We start from the raw sequence: 19,360 nt of genomic DNA, 5'->3' as shown, positions 1-19,360 counted from the left end.
ATAATATTAAATCATCTGAAAACAATGAACAAAATAAAAATTCAATAAGACAGTTGGACTTTACATCCATTGTCATCTCTTGTGTATCATTCCATTGTTTACTGCAAAATAGCTACTGAGAGATTCTGGAGATTAAAAGAAATAATTTTATTTTTTAGGTGGTATATCTTAGCATAGTTTAAACATCACATAATGTAACAGAAACAACATTTTGTGAAATAAATATGTATAAATTGTACATTTTATATTCACAAATCATTTAAAACAAGTAGTTATAAAATATTTGACAAAAGAAGAGAGCAGCCTAACAATTAATGCAGCTTCTGAAATTTCAATTAAAACATCAAGACATCCACAATTAAAACAGAACAAGAGATACTATCAAACATTTGAACTTAAGAAGAAAACCCTCTGACACAGACTCAGCTGAACAGCACATAGTCATTTTCCAATTATAATTAATTCCTCAGAGACACATACTCTATCAAATGCAGGACTCGACTCTGAAATTATTTTGAATGAGGAGCTATTAAACCATCTCATGGTGAAATAACTTACAGTCTTAATATAATATACACATAAGAAGAGAAAGATAAAGTATAAAACACAAATAACTGTAGGAATAAGAAATATGAGTTCCCACTAATTAATCTACCTTATGATAAAAAATTAAAAGTTAAATTATACATTGAAGTCAAAATATTGTTAAATAGGTCTCTCCTATATCACAGTGCAGTTCCTTTAATTTCAGCCAATGTTATAAATGACCACATGCCATCAGTTTTAGTAAACTTTATCTGTTCCATTTCAGTTTAGGAAAATGAAATGATTATAAGTCACTCAATTATTGACTTATTTAACTCAGTCTAAGTTACTGCAAATCCTTGGAGGTGCAGTTTCTCTGATCGTTGGCAGTGGGAATTTTACTGCAGTGCGTTCATTCTCCTTCAGGCTTCAGAAGAAATTTGTTACAAAAGCCTAATTGCCTTCTTCCAGACATCATCTATTCTCCCAACCCATCCTGAATACAAGCTCTTAGATACTAATGTTACATTAGTATGCAAGTATTCATGCTATTGTAGATGCAACATTGGCCTATTTCACAGATTTTAAAGTTTCTTGTGTTATTTTGTTTAAAGGTATAACTTCTATAAATGTTTTTTTTTCTAAAGAAGACTTGAATATTTCTCTCCTAAAATAAATTTTTCTCATACCTTGAATTTCAAAATGAATGAAAATATAAGTTATTTGAAGGTGTTTTTACAGAACAACAAAAATACTCTTTTAGGCCATAAATCACTTCCGATCTAAGTAATTATATCTCCCTGCTTGGATTTCAAAATACTATTCAGTGATAGGATATTTCACACAGTCAGATGCTACTACCCCTTTTGACCTGGAAAAAATAATTTAATGACTTTTTTAAAGTGATAAAAGGAATCTGAATATTTACTCTTTTATAAAATGTGAAATTGTTCTCTATGTAAAGAATATTTTTAGCAGATGATAAAACATAATAGGCATTCAGGAGATCTATAGACTTAGTTATTACTGGAATAAATGCTAATAGGAAGGACTGTGAACATGAGCACAAGGAAAAAGAACAATGGAAGAAAATCTTAATGTCTGGACTATTTCTCCCATTAACTATGGTTTCTCAACATAATATACAAATAACATAAGGAGTTATGCTCATTGTGGAGCTAATGCCTAGGAAATATCTTAAAGGCCTTCCCAAAGCTTAGTCAACATCCCTTGTACTGGGTGGAATATTTGAGAGCTGTAATCTACAAGCATGTAATAGATCCCAAATTTTACCAGTCACTAGGTGGCCTTTCTTTTAGTCTCTGCTCTATTTTTGTCCCTGCATTTCCTTTAGACAGGAACAATTCTGAGTTAAAAATTTTGACGATGGGTTGGTGGTCCTCTGCGTCAACTGGGGGCCATGTCTATCTTCTGGAGTTGGTCTCTTCAGACTCTACCTACCCACTGTTCGATATTTTGGCTAATGTCCTCCCCATAATTCTGACACTATTACTGAAACCATATTGTATGTGCAAACAGGAGCCTGGCATGGCTCTCCTCTCAGAGGCTTTATTAACAACTGATTATAACAAATGCAGATACTGATAGCCAGCCACTGGATTGAGGTTGGGGACCAATATGAAAGAGTTAGAAGAAGGAGTGAAGGAGAAGAAGGGGGTTGCAACCCTATACGGAGAACAACAGTGTCAACTAACCTGGACCCCTCAGAGCTCTCAAATACTGAGCCACCAACAAAGAAGTATACAAGGACTGGTTTGTGGTCCCAGGGACATGTGTTGCAGAGGACTGCTTTGTATGGCCACAGTAGGAGAGGATGTGTTTAATCCTGTGGAAACTTGATATCCTGCAGAAAAAGTATGCTGGGTGTAGTGAGGGGCAGTTAGTAGGCAGGTGGAAGAACACTCTCTCTGAAGCTAGGAGGGAGGGGTAAAGAACTTGGCAAAGAGGGATGTTGAAATGGGACAACTTTTGGAATGTAAATAAATAAAATTATTTAATAATAATAAGATGAAGTATGGTTTAATGAACAGATATTGTTTGAGGTGGTTTGGTATTGAAAGAGGTATTGGGATTCTTGGCTAATTTTATTTTTTTCTTTGTTCCAGATTGCCACAAAGTACACAGGTTTATGCACAGTGCACTGCTGACATAATCACAACATAATGCCATGACTCTCATAGGCCTACCAGCAACAGAACCAGATGACCCAAGAATGAAACCATGAATTGAGTAAAATGAAATCTTCACCAATTTGTTATAGCAATTGAAGTGCAGCGGGGTGACATTTTTAAAAATGTATCCAAAGCAACAAATGCATTGATTTCCTTAAAGAATTTTTAAAGTCTAATTGATAATATATCCTGGGAAGATCATACTGAAAACTTAAATGACAAATAGGCTGTGTATCAGAAGATGAGGGATGGAATGCAAACACAGTAGGAACAGAGGAAAGAAATATCCCGAGTGAAATTCAGTGAGTAGAATCTTTTTAAAGACTTTCCTTTTGATTGACAAACAGGATATTCTGAAGGCAAAACAAGTACACATAGGTGGTTGGATATTGTTGAAAAATGCGTCAGGGCTCACAAATCAGAGGCTGTTACAAATGTTTAATTTTACTAGTTTTTCTTCATAAAACTATATTTCTGCTGAAGTGAATATTTATGATCTGTGGGATTCTTCAGCATAAGAAGTCAACTGAACAGAGGGGACACATGATTTTAGTAAGGTTATGCAGAAGAAAGGTTTTTAAGTTTCACTGAAGCACAAATTCAAATGATGCAGCAAAACTGGTGCACCAGAAGACCAGCAGCTGCAGCCATGCCTACTGGAAGGAATATATACCTCCTGTGAAACAAGGCTATCAGACAAATTGGGTTTGTTACAGTTAAATGATGTTAGGTAAAAGCCATAGATAGCAAACCAGTTGCTAACATTAAACTAAATGGAGAGAAACTTGAAGCAATCCCACTAAAATCAGGGACTAGACAAGGCTGTCCACTCTCTCCCTACTTATTCAATATAGTTCTTATTCAATATCCTTAAGATATCTCATATAGTTTTCAAACAGGAATTTCCACGAGTTGTTCACACACTTCTCACAGAATCCTTTGCAGTTCTCTTTTCCAGGAACAGGATAGTTAAACTTGGTAGAATAATTTACATCTCTGATATCTTTGTTCCTTACTTTTCTTTCTGACATACATCGACTGTAACAATTACAAGTGTATGGAGTAATAATATGCTCATATTTTCCTTGTTTCACTAATAAAACAATATACTCATTCAATATATTTCAAGATCAATTATCAATAATTGGAAATTAAAATTTGTCATGCTACCTTTTCTTCCAATGAAGAGTGACTGGTGTATACACACAGACAAGGCTGTAGGTAACTAGATGATTAGAAAGACTTTATATTTCTAAATTATGGAGTTTTTAAAATAACAACATATATCATACCTCACAAACACACAAACACACCTCTAAAGACTGAATCCCCTTTTATGACATGTGTTTCAACTGATGCTTGTGTTTTTGAATAAGAGAAAACTAGTCATATATTCTCACATATTACTACATTAGATCTTTCAAAACTTGGGAGTTTTACAACCAGGTTTGAGTCATAGGTCATTACTATTTGTTTAAAGAAATACTTGATACTATGTACAGACACCCACATCCATACACACACACACACACACACACACACACACACACACACACACACATAAAACTCTTTTTTAAATTTTTACTAGATATATTTCTTTACTTACATTTCAAACATTATTCCCTTTCCCAGTTTCTTGTCCATAAGCCCCCATTCCTTCCCCTTCCGCTCCTCCATATGGGTATTCCCCTATATATCCCCTTATTGTTCCTCCAACCTTGGCAGGACCAAGGGTTTTCCCTTCCCCTGGTGCCCCAATAAGGCTATTCTCTGCTACATATGCAGTTGGAGCCCTGGATCAGTTCATGGGTCAGTAGTGGTTTAGTCCCTGGAAGCTCTGGTTGGTCAACATTGTTGTTTTTATTGAATTGCAAGCTGCTTCAATACTTTCAATACTTCCTCTAATTACCAGATAGGTGGTTTGCTGCTAGCATTGACCTCTGTATTGGACATGCTCTGGATCTGTCTTTCAGGAGAGATCTATATCTGGTCCCTTTCAGCATGCATTTTCCAGCTTCAACAATCTTATTTAGTTTCTGTGGCTATACACATATGGGCCACATGTGGGTCAGTCTCTAAATGGCCATTCCTTGAGTCACTGCTCTAAACTTTGCTTCCATATCCCCTCCTAAGGATATTTTCCCTCTTTTAAGAAGGAGTGGGAGCATCCGCATTTTGGTCATCCTTCTTCTTGAGCTTCCTGTGGTCTGTGTCTTGTATCCTGGATGATTTGAGCTTTGTGGCTAATATCCACTTATCAATGAGTGCATACCAAGTGTGATTTTCTGTGCTTGAGTACCCTCACTCAGGATGATATTTTCTAGTCCATTCAATTTGCTTACGAATTTCATGAGGTCATTGTTTTTGATAGCTGAGTAGTGTAGATGTACCATTGTGTAGATGTACCACATTTTTTGTATCCATTCCTCTTTTGAAGGGCATCTGGGTTCTTTCTAGCCTCTGGATATTATAAATTAGGTGTTAGGAGAATAGTGGAGCATGTGTCTTTGTTATATGTTGGAGCATCTTTTGGGTACATGCCCAAGAGAGGTATAGCTGGGACCCAACTATAAAACTCTTTCAATCTCTCATTCAAATACTTGGATGCTTCTTTTATTCTAATATTTATTGAACATGTTTGTAGTGAAGAGTATATGACAGTAATTAAAAAAAAATGGTTTTGAAACTATATATTGAAAAGTAATTAGTAAATGTTTGTTACTTTTCATCTACATAAAGACATTAGAATATTTGAATAGCTTTGTTGTGACTGTGGGTATAAACAGCATAGATACTGTGAATGACAACGTGTATCTATAAATAAAAAATGCTGGGCCTTTGTAATATGTGGCTTAATAATCTTTGAGTTCAAAAATATCAAATGTATTCATTAGAATTGGAATGTATGACATTCATTTCAAAAGAATATGAGTGTTTTTGTTTGTTTTGTTTCTGTTTAATTTGATCATCGTGTTAATTCCTTTAAGGAACTACTATCTTGAGTACCAAGAAAGTAGTTAAAATAAGGATAGGAATATACAAAAAGAATAACTAAATGATCAAAGACAATGTAGTCACACATTTTATATTCTTTATATATGTGAAAATTAAAGCTATCAATATCACGTTTCTTCAATAAAAATAACTGAGAGCATTATTGTATGTTACTTGACTACATTTTCCAGATTTAAAAAAATTACTAGCCAGATTTGGTTGCACACATCTTAAATCCCAGCCTTCAGAGAGAGAGAGAGGCAGAAAAATCTCTGTGAGTTCCAGGTTAGTTTGATCTACACAGTGAATTCAAGGACAGCCAAAACAACATAGTGAAACACTATCTCAAAAAACAAAAACAAAAATAAACAAACACAAACAAAGTAATCCACTAACAAAACCTTAAAATAGTTAATCAGTTAATTCCAAAATAATTTTAGTAATAAATGATATTTTAAATGTACTAGATTTGGGGCTTGTTATTAATTATTTAACTTAATAAATTTAGTAATTTATTATGATTTAGAAATGATTTCTATAATGGTTTGAATATGGGGGACTGTTTGTGAACACTTAGAAAATTAGTCTTCACTGTGTTATCCGTTTAATTAAAATGATCATATGAACCTGAACGTTGATATAATTATGTGTTCTGCTTTGTTACTATGTATACAGTTTTGCACACACCTTAGTGTTGCTGTGCTTTTATTGTTGAGGCAAATAATTGCAGAAATCATACATTCACTGCAATGGGCCTTAAAAGGCAAATTTCTTTGGCGTTATTTCTCTTAATTTTCTATGACCTACGCCAATATTGCACAGGGTTGGAGTTTCATAAACAGTGCTACCTGCATTAGTCACCAGCAAATAATATTTTGATCATAACATGTGGTTTAATAGATCAGTGCCCTCAAGCCTGAAGCCATGGCATCAGCAAGAACCATAACATATAGAGTTTCAATTGCTCAAACTATTACATTATTAAGCCTAACTAGTTGTTGACTATAAGTAGGAAATGTCAGAAATCAATAGCAGGTGAAATTCTGGGCTTAAAAGCTTAGTTTAAAGCTCTCAGAATAGACTAAAGATTTTCTATTAGAAATAGATGAAGCACAACTGAAATACTCTCTGTTATATACCGTTTTTCAAATAATAGATATTTCAGATCTTTCAGCAGACAAAAGGATTTAATGACATGTAACAAACTAGATTGCAGAGTCACTGACTTGCTATTCATAAAATATTCCTTAAATAGCTAACAAAAGTAACTCTTCCCATCTCTAGGACACAGATTTATACTATTGTAGGCTCGATACCAGCAGCCACAGATTCTTCAGCTTTGAAATATGTGTATATTTATGTACATATATTAAGTACATAACAGTGTACCATTTATAACTCTGTCAGTGACAAATATTGCTTCTATATTGCTCCTTCTTTACTTCCTGTGGTGTTCTATGATAAAATTGGAGCACACACTCATAAAAGTAGATTTAAAAGGCAAACTCTAATTATTTTATGAAATAGGCACACAGATATTTTTCTTTCCCTATAAAATAACTACTTTGATCTACAAATTTTGGATACAGGAAGAAATGTGGAACAGAGAAAATGCCTGGGTCTTAGAATCAACCAAGTATGTGATCAAATACTTCTATTCTGAGTCTTTGTGATGTTGGGTATGTGTTTGATTCTGACTTCTTGACTCAACAACAACTCATGGACTAAAGACTATATAATAATGAATTGCATCGCCTGTCCAGAAAAGCTTATTTCACAAAAATCCTATCTTCGAAGAAACCACTATTTTCATGTCATCAGCATTCATCATTGTGAAGGACGGGAGTCTGAATCATTTTCATGGGGAGAAGGATGAAATCAGAGTTTCATAACTAACAGTCATTACAGTCTTCAATATTTCATGTTAAACTTTTCAACCTTATGTAATGAAACCCTCTTCACTAACTCTTAAAGGGCTTCTCCATGAATTACATAATTTCATGGACTAGAAAACCAGCTCAGTCAATAACATGTTGGTTTGGAAATACAAGTATTTGAACTTGATCACTAAATTTTCATAGAAAAGCTGGGCACAGTGCCCTCTTCATATGATCTTAAATCTCGACTTTATTAATGTGTTTTCTGGATGAACTAGAAAAGATTGATAATGAGAACACCTCACTGGTGATGAGAATTGGACTAGCAATAATAGAACAACCTATCATCTCACAAAATACCTGTATAAAGCAGCAACTGTGTAAGCACTAGTTTGTATTACTATCGTATCCTTAATAATGTTCTTCAGCATAATATAGTATTCACTATACTTAGTGTGATATTATAATATGAAAAGAGCAATTTATAATACATCAATATCATTGATAAGCTACGTAAATATTTAAAAATTTCCCAATATTCTATTAAAGAATACAAAAAAGTAGTGCAGCATAACTGCCTGCTTTACTCTATTTAGAAAACCATATATTCATATGGTTTATGAAAAAGTATATATTAACTTTAAATGTCAATCATGTGCCAAGCATTAACATGTTGTAGGCATTTCCTACACACATTCTTTTTCTTAGAGTTCTTGTCTGTTATTTAAATTTTTGTATGTTTTATGAGACTATAGTATAATACAATATCCCCTTCCTTTTTCTCTTTCTAAATCACCTGCCTAAATACATAAATACAGTTTATTTGGTCAGTATAATGTACTTTAACTATGTATGTTTTCCTCAAGTCTGGCCTTTTAGTATTGTATTAACAATTGATAAACCAACAAGACTCCAAATACAAGAAGTGAACAAGGATGGCACAAATCGACATTCTAAGGCAGACCTGGGAAATCTCAAGGGGCCTAAGACCTACACAACAAAGGATGAGCAACTAAGGAATGCTGGGAACAGGAGAAATAGTCTTCCTCAGGGAACAGCACACAAAGTCCTTATCTTTCTAATATCTTTTGGCATTTACCTAAACATCAAATATAAGATCTATCATCCCACTTCACCCTTGGTTCTACTACAAAGTCCCCCTCACAAGGTCACAACTGCTGACAGCTAAAATCATATTCACATATTCCCTATCACTCTGCACTTAATGCTATTGTTCTTATAACTGTTTATAATTAGATCTTAAAATTCAGATGATTTTATAACATTCCTCTACTGAAGAAATCCTTGTATATAGTTCAAAGATAACTAATCTTGCACATACACAATAAAAGAAGTTGGATGGGTTAGGACTAATGGGTTACAGGTAAAAGAACTGAAAAACAAGCCCTTAGGGAAAGATTTCATTTAACTAGCAGATAACTTTGTCTCCTTTTTAATGAAAATTTATTTCTTGCAAATATAGCAAAATATAAAAATCAAAGAGAATTTCCCAAAAGTTCAATGTAAATTCTTTGTTTCACTGAAGAACTTTGTAAAAGACCAGCAAAAGTCACTTCTGTGACTCTGTGGGCTTTTTTATGAGCATGCTCATATCCCATGTGATTTAATACTCCTTTAAAATGACATAAAATATTTAAGTTCAGGAATAAGAATACTAAACTTCTTTAGAACAATGCTACACAGAGCTGGAGGCACCACACAGAACTCAGAACAAGCGACGGCACTCTTACTGACTACAGTTCAAAATGTTCCTAGTATCTGCAAGGGTAGCTGAGCATTTCTAGTAAAGAACATACTATTTTTTAATTCTTTTTTACTGGATATCTTTTTATTTACATTTCAAATGTTATTCCCTTTCCCTCACCTACCCACCCACCCCTTCCTGCCTCCCTGCCCTGACATTCCCCTACACTGGGCGTTTCAGCCTTAGCAGGACCAAGAACTTCTCCTCCTATTGATTCCCAACAAGGCCATCCTCTGCTACATATGCAGCTGGAGCTATTGTTTGTCCATGTGTGCTCTCTGGACTGTGGTTTAGTCCATGGTAGCTCTGGTTGGTTGGCATGCAAGCCACTTTAGCTCCTCCAATCCTTTCTCTAACAACATACTATTGTTTTTTTAAACTGTAGGTTTTTGCCAGTCTCATTTCATTGATGGTTTTGGCAAACTAAAAAGAAACATTCCAGATGTTGAACTCTTTGTTGATGCAATGACATACTTTTTCACAATCTGATTGGGTTGTAGATATAGTGAAGATGTGTTGTTAAGCAATAGGCACCAACACTAAGCACCTCTGTCTCATGATATCATTTTTACTAGGTTTATCACTGTCCTCTTGAAGTCTCTGTGACATATATAATTATGCTGACCTTGAATGTACTCAAGAAAGAAAATGTCACAGTAAAGCCAGATTACAAAAAATTTTTTTTCAAAGGGTATTTGATTTATAATGTATGTCTTACTACTTTCATAATTTTTGTTTTCTTTGTAGCATTATAATCTTTGAGCATCAGCCAAATGCAGTTTTAGAAACAAGGACTTGAAAAAACAGTTCATTCAAATCTATATTTAATTCCCATATTTAATTAAGCTATTCTAGTGATCAGTGTCCTGTGCCTCAATAAATGTATCAGTACTAGTAATTGGCATCTATGTTTTACTTTTTTTTTTTTGCAGGGATGCAACCATAATGATTTCATATTCTCTGACAGTGTTAGGGATTCCACGTTCATTTTTGCAAATTGGAATTTTTATTTATTTACATTTCAAATGCTATCCCATTTCCAGGTTTCCCTTCTGGCAACCTCCTCTCCCATCTCTCCTTATTCTGGTTCTATGAGGGTGCTCTCCCAACCATCCACCCACTCCTGCCTCACTGCCCTAGCATTCCTCTACACTGGGGCATTAAGCCTTCACAGAACCAAGGGCCTTCCTACCCACTGATGCTAGATAACGTCCCTTAATCTTGTTCAGTCCTTCCCCTAACTCCTGCAGTGAGGTCTTTGTGATCAGTCCAATGGTTGGCTTAGTATCTGCATCTATATTGTTCAGGATCTGGCAGAACCTCTCAAAAGACATCTGTATCAGGATCCTGTCAGCAAGCACTTCTTGGCATCAGCAACAGTGTCTAGGTTTGGTGTCTGCATATGGGATGTATCCCCTGGTGGTGTAGTCCCTAATGGCCTTTCCCTTAGTCTCCACTCCACTCTCTGTCCTTGTATTTCCTTTAGACAGGAGCACTTCTGGGTTAAAATTTTGGAGATGGGTGGGAGGTCCCATCCCTCAACCCGGGGGCCATGCTTAACCTCTGGATATTGCCTCAACAGGTTCTCCCTCCTTTTTGAGGGGTATTTCAGCTAATGTTATCCACATGGGGTCCTTGGAGGCTTTTGTTTTCCTGGCATCTGGGACTTTCTAGTCAATACCCCCAGTGCCCTATCCGCCATTCCTACACACCTCTATTCAATTTCCTGAAACTCTATACATCTCCCACATCTTCTCCCATACCTGATTTTGCCCCTTTCATCCTCCCTCTCCTGTCTTCCTTCCACATCCCTCCCGTCCTCTACTTCTCTTGATTATTTTGTTCCCCCTTCCAAATAGGACTGAAGCATCCACTCTTTGGTCTTCCTTCCTCCTGAGTTTCATTTGGTCCATTAGTTAAAACATGGGTATTCCAAGCTTTTGGCCTAATATCCACTTATCAAGGAGAACATACTGTGTGCGTCCTTTTGTGACTGTGTTACTTCACTCAGGATGATATTTTCTAGATCCATTCATTTCCCTTAGAATTTCATGAGTCATTATTTTTAATAGATGAATAGTGTTCCATTGTGTGAATGTAGCACATTTTGTATATCCATTCCTCTTTTGAGAGAATTCTGAGTTCTTTCCAGTTTCTGGATATTATAAATATGGCTGCTATGAACATAGTGGAACATGTGTCCTTATTATATGTTGGAGCATCTTTCGGATATATGCCGAAAGGGACTCCACTTTGAATTACCTAGAAATGAAGATATCTTTTCTCATTATTGCTAACTTTTAATTTGTCTGTTCACAACTGTCTAAATTTTGGGCATTCTATTGAATGTATAATGCATGGACAGGACAATGATGAAATATATTGTCTACAAATGAATATTATGTTATTTTGAGTAGATTCTCTGATGAAACTAAATTTGAATAATTGCAATAAAGTATCATTAGTCTTGATGTTGTAGATTACTTCTTGCATTGCTGTATAAATTGATAAGTTTAATAACTCCATACCATAAATATTGTGAAGGAAATAATTGAAACTATTTAGCAAAGAGAATTTTGAAATATCATATTATTTATATGAAGTGAATTTTTAAAATATTCATCTATTTATTTAATGTATGTGGGTATGCAGTCACTGTTTCAATTGTCCTGATTAGAAATATTAACTAAAGTTACAGACTACAAAGTCTTCACACTGAATCTTCTGTTACACCAAACTTCTATGTAGAGTTAAAATGATAAAGTTTTTAGAAGTATTTTCTGTTGTCTTTTCCATGTTGTGATTTTTTAATTCAATTCGCTACCTGTGCTTTGTAGTTTATTTTTCATTCTTCAGTTTTCCTATACACTTTTTGTATTACTGATGGTTCAATGACATTCTTTACTGAGTATAATTTAAACAATTCTTTATAAAATGATCTGGGTCACATTACCTTTTGAAAAATCTTCCTTCAATTGTAATGCAATCCTTCTCACAAATCACAGTGATTTGGTCACAGTATCTTTGTAAAATTAGAATTTCCTCTACTCCCTATCGTTTTGCTTTCTTTTTCTTAACTCCAAGCTAAGCGAACACCCCCAGATTCTCACAATCATAATAAAAAATGGAATTTGATAGAAACTTTCTCCAATATGTTTGCTTCCATTATGCAGTTTGGAAAGAGACAGAACACAACAATGACAATAACAACAGCCAAATACAAACACACACACACACACGTGTGTGTGTGTGCTTGTGCGCACATACATGCACACATGCACACTCACACGGGGGGATGGGGAGGAGACAGAAATTATATTTAAACATAAAATAATTTCTCCAGCTGCTTATATGAAAATATATTTGACTTTTGTTTGTTCTTTTCTAATTCCTATTTCTATATCTTAACAGTTTTGTCTGGAAATAATGTGAGTCCTAATTTAAAGGTGTGCCTACTAACCACTAGTCAGGATGGATAGAAAAATGATTTTTCTTCAAATCAGCAATGGTATCAGTATCCATCTTATGTAGTATGATTAATTTTGCAATGAAAGAAATATAATCACTTAGACTTCAACTTGAATGTTTCTTGAGTCGTGTTGACTTGTATTGATTTTGGCTTAGCATAGCAACTTGACAATTCTAATAACATTACTTTTACAATATGAACATGAGAGGAAAATAGACCTAAATCAGGAAGGTAATGAATGCTACATATTTATATTTAATTGAAGAATTTGACTTATAATGTAAAAGAAGATATTCTATTACTCAAATGTGTCTCTAAAGGCAGTATTTATAACTCCTATTTACTTATGACTCACTAAATCTCCAACTAATTTTTAAAACATGATCCCATACACAATATCTCAAAATTAAATAAAAGGTGTGTGAATGCTATTCATATGTCAAGAATAATGAATTAATTAAAATGCAGACTTTGAATAATAAGCAGTGTTCACATGCGTATATCTTGCTGTAAGCTGAGTGAATAGAGTTTCTCCTCAACTGAGATATGGGCATTAAAAGGTCTGAAATGTGGATCTTACTATCCTTGAACACTTACCCAATGTAAAACAACCTTGCAAATGAAATGTATTCAATGGTTTTGCAGGAAAGTTGGCATTTAGCTGGAATAACAAAGCTTTGTCTGTCTCTCTAGATCCCTGGGATCAAAATACAGTATGGATCTCAGAAATTTTGTCAGTAACCCTAGCACAACATATCTTTCGTGGCTCAAACACTATGGCATACCTAGATTAGAGACATAACAGAGTTTCTGCTGAGTTTTCCCAGTTATACCTCTCTTGTAAGATTGCTCATGTAGAATGTCATTTCAGAACGACTCAAAGACTCAGAATAATTCATGTGCATCAAGCTTACCTTCTGTAAAAAAAAAAAAAAAAAAGATTACCTTCTGTAGAATATTCACAGGAAGATGCTCTGGAGAGTTCTACATATATCAAATATTCAAATGAGAAAACTCAAAACATCACTGACTTCCCAAAAATAATCTGGAATTTTATTTAAGGAAATGTCTAATGGAAAGTGTTGGAACATTTTTTTGGGAACTCTGTTATATTTCAAGATAATACTGATTGATGAGTAAGTAACTGAAAGGAGATCAAATCTTGAAATTATAGGAAAAAGAAAGGGCTTGAGACCTCATATGAACAACAATGCCAACCAACCAGAGCTTCCAGGAACTAAGCCACTACCCAAATACTGACCCTGTTCTCCAATTGCATAGGTAAAAATGAAAAACCTAGTAATGGCACCAATAAAAGGGGAAGCCCTTGGTCCTGCCAAGGCTGGACCCCCAGTGAACGGGGTTCTTGGGGGGGGTATTGAGAGGAGGATTGGGAGGGGAATACCCATATAGAGTGAGAGGGGGAGGGATTAGGGGGATGTTGGCATAGGAACTGGGAAAGCGAATAACATTTAAAATGTAAATAAGAAATACCCAATTAAATAAAGATGGAAAAAAAGAAAACAAACAAAAAACTTTCCAAAGACCACATAGTTAGTTGCATCACAGGTAGTATCTGATTGTTTGTAGATTAATTCAAAACATATTGAATCTTATTTGTACAATGTTTTTGAGAAGTGCTTAATAATTGATATGTGTTAGCTATTTATATTCTATGATCAGTCTATTTCTTTTAATTATCACCTGGTTGATCAGAATTTATTCAACTTTGGATGACACAGAAACATAATGCTTAGTTCATTCATATTTAACTTCATTCATATTTAACATAATTAACCACTGTTTATTTTTAACTATTTAAGAGTTTAAAAGTGACAACTGATAATTTTGTTGTATAATTACCAAATAACAAATTAAATGCACTGAAAAAAAATGTCCATGAAGCTAATGATTGCTGAAACAGAAAGAGAATTAGTCCTACCTAGGAATAAGTGTTCTATTTAGTTATTCGGTAAAAAAGGTCTGACATACTTAGCTTCTTAACCTTACATAATTGACACTGTTATGTTTCAAACACAATAAACATATTATTTATTTTGAAGATTAATCTGACAAAGCCACCTCTGTATTATGAATACCTTCAGTATGTTTTTTATTGTTGATTTTTTTCACATGCAATGGTAAAATGCTGAGTAAAGCAAGGACCATGAAGAATGATTTAGTTTGACTCACTGTAGACTGGACATGGCAAGTAACTCATGGCACAGGAATTTGAGGAAGCTAGTTATGTTGTATCATAATCAGAAAGCTAGGTTACAACGAATTCTCAGCTTGATGTCTCCCTTGTCACAAGGTAGAAACCACAAACCATAGAATAGCATCATCCACCTTGGGTATATCTTTCCATTTCATTTAAACTAATATAGATCATTCCTCACAAATATGTCCAGAATTTTGTCTGGATGGTAATTCTAGACCCTGTCAAGTTGGTAATCAATAAAAAACCTTCACAGTAAGCATCTAGTTCACTTTCTTTATAAGTTTCCCAAAACTTTTGCAAAGCTCTTATCAAACATATTTCCTCTTGGGCATCACTACATTTCCAATTATAATGAAGTTATTTCTCTTAGGTGGACAATTTAAGGAAAATTTATAGAATATTGTTAATATCATATTGCTTTAAGTGCTGAGGAAAATGAATAAATATGATATCTTATCAACTAATAGCAATATTGGAAGTTTAAATCACAGAATATTTGCCCTTGTCATTAAGCATTGATATACTATAGATATTCAGGTGACACAACAAATTAAGTTACAGTAATCACCTGGATTAATTTAGGCAAATGGGGATGCAGAGTAAAAGATTTCAAATTCACTATTTATCTCTGTTATTCCCTTGTAAACTTATGTAAAAAGAGGGCATTTTATTTGATTATTATCCTCAGGGCCATTTTTAGGATCTATGAATGAATGTGAATTTTATTAGCTCAAGAAATGGAAACTGTCAGGACTTGATGACAGTTCATTAATGACTCAGATGTGTTAATAATGTAACCTACCCGCTGAAATCTCAAGTTCAATTTCATAAGAATTACGTTTTTAAATTAAATTTATATGAATGTGGTATGAGTTTCTTTTGAAGCAAATAAGAAACACCATTCTTTGCTGTATTTAATTAAATATCATCAAAGTTGCCAGTACTTCCGTTGCTTTTTGACAGTTTAAGTGATTATTATTATATGATTGTATTATAATGAACCTCATATTTCTAAATAAATGAATATTTGAATTTTTGAATTTTTACATGAGATAAAATTTTAATAAAATCTATCACAAAGTACGGTTTGTAGATTTTTCACTGGATTGAAAGCGTCCCAGTTAATATCTAGTTCTTTCATGTGATCAAGTTTTAAGGATCGGCAAGCTGCACGCATAGCAGGAGTTTCATTAATAGTATCAGTAGTTGGCTCTCTCCCATGGGCTATGGATCTAGTTGGGTCAGTCATTGATTGGCTCTTTCCTCAATCGCTGCTAATCTTTATCCATGTGCATTTGTGGGCAAGACAACTTTTGGGTTTAATATTTTGTGATTGGGTTGATAGTCCCCTTCCTCCAGGAGCCTAGAACACCTGTGTCCTGAGAGGCTTCATCCAGCAGTGGATGGAGCCAGATGCAGAGACCCACAGCCAAATATCAGGCAGAGCTCGGGAAGTCTTGGGAAAAGTTGTGGGATAGAACTGAGTAAGCCAGAGGGTTAAAGACACTAAAGTAAGACCTACAGAATCAACTAACCGAGGTGCAAGGGCGATTCAAAGAGAATGAACCACGAAGCAAAGATCATGCACAGGGTAGTCCGAAGCCCCTGCAAATTTGTAGCAGATGCACAGCTTGGTCTTCCTATAGTCCCCTAACAAGTGGAGCAGGGACGGTCTCAGACTGCTTGACATTGGATCCCCTTCCCCTATCAGGACTGCCTGGTTGGGCCTCAGTAGGAGAAAATGTGCCTAATCTGGCTAGGACCCACCTAGGTGGGGTGGTAACCAAGTAGGCCTTCCCATTCTCTGAGGAAAAGGGGAAGAAATATTGCAGGAGGTATTTGTCAGGAAACTGTATTTGAGATGTATCATGAATAAAAATGTATGAAAGAAAAATAAAAGAAGTGGCATGCTGACTTCGAACAAAGTAGCTGTGATTTACTTACTGGGGTATGTAAATCATGTAAAATTCCTCCTGCTGGGGATGCGCTGCCACAGGATGAGAACAGAACCTCACTCAGGAAATAGCATTGCCTTATAGTGTAAATGAACCTTGTATATATTGGTATTTATGTCCATCAGGCGTTGGTTTAGATTAAATTGGAAAAGACATTATTCCAAGTGAATTGAACTAACAGGTAAATGTTTAATAGATATAAGAAATAGAAGCAGAGGTTCCCTGCTTATTACATTGATTGTCTGTGAAATTGCCGTGAAAGAAGCACATAACAATTACCCAGAAATAACTTCAAGGATCTGGGAAAAATTCTCAGCCAATACAACGGGACCTCAACAGCAGTTACTAAACAGTTCAACGGCCAACATAAAGAATTATTCATATCATGGCTTATATGTCAAAATTCAAATAAATGACTGTTAGTCACAAAGATATTTGTTACTCTTGAGATCCCAAATGCATATCAAAATAGTTCGCTTGTTGATTCTTAATGAATAAAATCTAGATGTTCAGAAATGCATGTTGTATTCTAAAGTTGTAGTAATCTGTGCTCTAGCAATAAAAACTAATGAAGCCTCATACCCATATAGGTGCTGGTCAGTTGATATTTAACATATGCTATAATCAAGCTTTCAAAGCATTAAAATCTATTATCTCCTTTATTTAAAACTTATTTATCGCTCCTCTTTTGAATTCTAAGAAATGAAATGAAAATGCCTCAATTTTCTGTCAAGCCATACAAGGAAAACTCATGTTTACATTATTCTCTCATGAGCTTTTCTGTAATGTACATGCTATTGAACAGAATCCCCTTTAGATTTCTGAGTCATAGTCAATTTGTTTTCCTTTTTTTTTTTTTTTTTTTTTTGGTTCTTTTTTGTCGGGCTGGGGATCGAACCCAGGGCCCTTTATGCTTCCTAGGCAAGCGCTCTACCACTGAAACTAAATCCCCAACCCCGTCATAGTCAATTTGATATAGAAATCATTTAATTTCCTTAGCTGTCTTACAAATAACTAGACGAGAAATTTAAGAATAATTCAAGGACCTGAAGTTCACGGATGGCAAGGTCATCTGAAAAGGGGTTTACTGGGTGACATAATATGACAGTACATTACTAGTAATATATTTAAATGTTCATAACATATTGATTGTAAAGAATGCACAGGTATTTAAAATATTTTCATTAAAAATGATCAAACTAGAAATGGTTCACTCAACTTTATTCAACACTCAGTTTGTTTAATAAGATGTTGTCATACAGCTGGTTATGGTTTGGTAATTATCTACAGCCATTTCCTGGGCTGGAAAGCAGTAATTATACTAATGCCTCACAATCAACTCATCCCAGCTATTACCTAGCTATTAAGTGTAGAATGAAATAATGATGATTAAAGAATGTTCTCCATCCAAACAAAGTCATGTTGGTGAATTTACTAAGAATGTTGAGTGACTCCTGCTTCAGTTAGCAGTCTCAAGTTAGCATCCTGAAGGAAAACCTGGGTGATAAGTATTGAAGCAGAAATGGGGTTGCCAGAAAAATATGTACTAACTAGAGCAAATAAAGCAAGATAAAATGTCTGGTTGGATTATGGGAATGTATATTTGTGCATATATTAAACTTAATGCATGGTCACATTAAAGAAAGAAGGAAAGTAGTATATACAGTCTTATATGCACTGGGAAGGATTTTATTATGAAGTAAAGAGGACTCATGGCAAGTACGTGAATTGGAAATGGATGGTACTGTAGAGATTATCCTTATTAACTCGTTTGCATTTTTATTGACAAGTTTAATAGCAGAGTATGTCTTCAAAATGATTCTTAAAACTAGTATTGGCAATCCGGTAATATTGTGATAAGGATGGTATTTAAAAGACATGCAAAACTGAAATTGCAGAGATCTTTGCTATACCACTTAAATGCATATTCATCTTGACAAAACCGAATATACTTGGAGATATTAAACACAAAATGCCTATAATTGCAAAATCATGGACTAACTATTCCTTTTAAATACATGGTGATATTTTTGCCACATGAAAAAGAATAGTGTAAAAATGAGAAACACACTTAATTGAGAAGGAAACAAAGTCTTTCTAACTTAGTCCAACATGAACTAGTAATTTGTAGAAGTGTCTTTATCACATTTTGCTACTACAACAGTGTTTCTGTTCAACTTTTCTCCTTAAAATTTGCCATCATAGGACTGCAGTGAAGTTATGGATGAAAATATACCTTGAAACTTATAAAGATGAACAGGAAAATAAGTCATTTCTTATTTAATCTGTTAACTCTTTATATGCAAAATAATAGCCAACAATAGAACTACACATCATCTACTAAAACATTACATGACAATTT

The sequence above is a fragment of the Rattus rattus genome, chromosome 11, assembly GCF_011064425.1.
Source record: "Rattus rattus isolate New Zealand chromosome 11, Rrattus_CSIRO_v1, whole genome shotgun sequence".
Lineage (NCBI taxonomy): Eukaryota > Metazoa > Chordata > Mammalia > Rodentia > Muridae > Rattus > Rattus rattus.
This window is presented reverse-complemented; position numbering follows the sequence as displayed.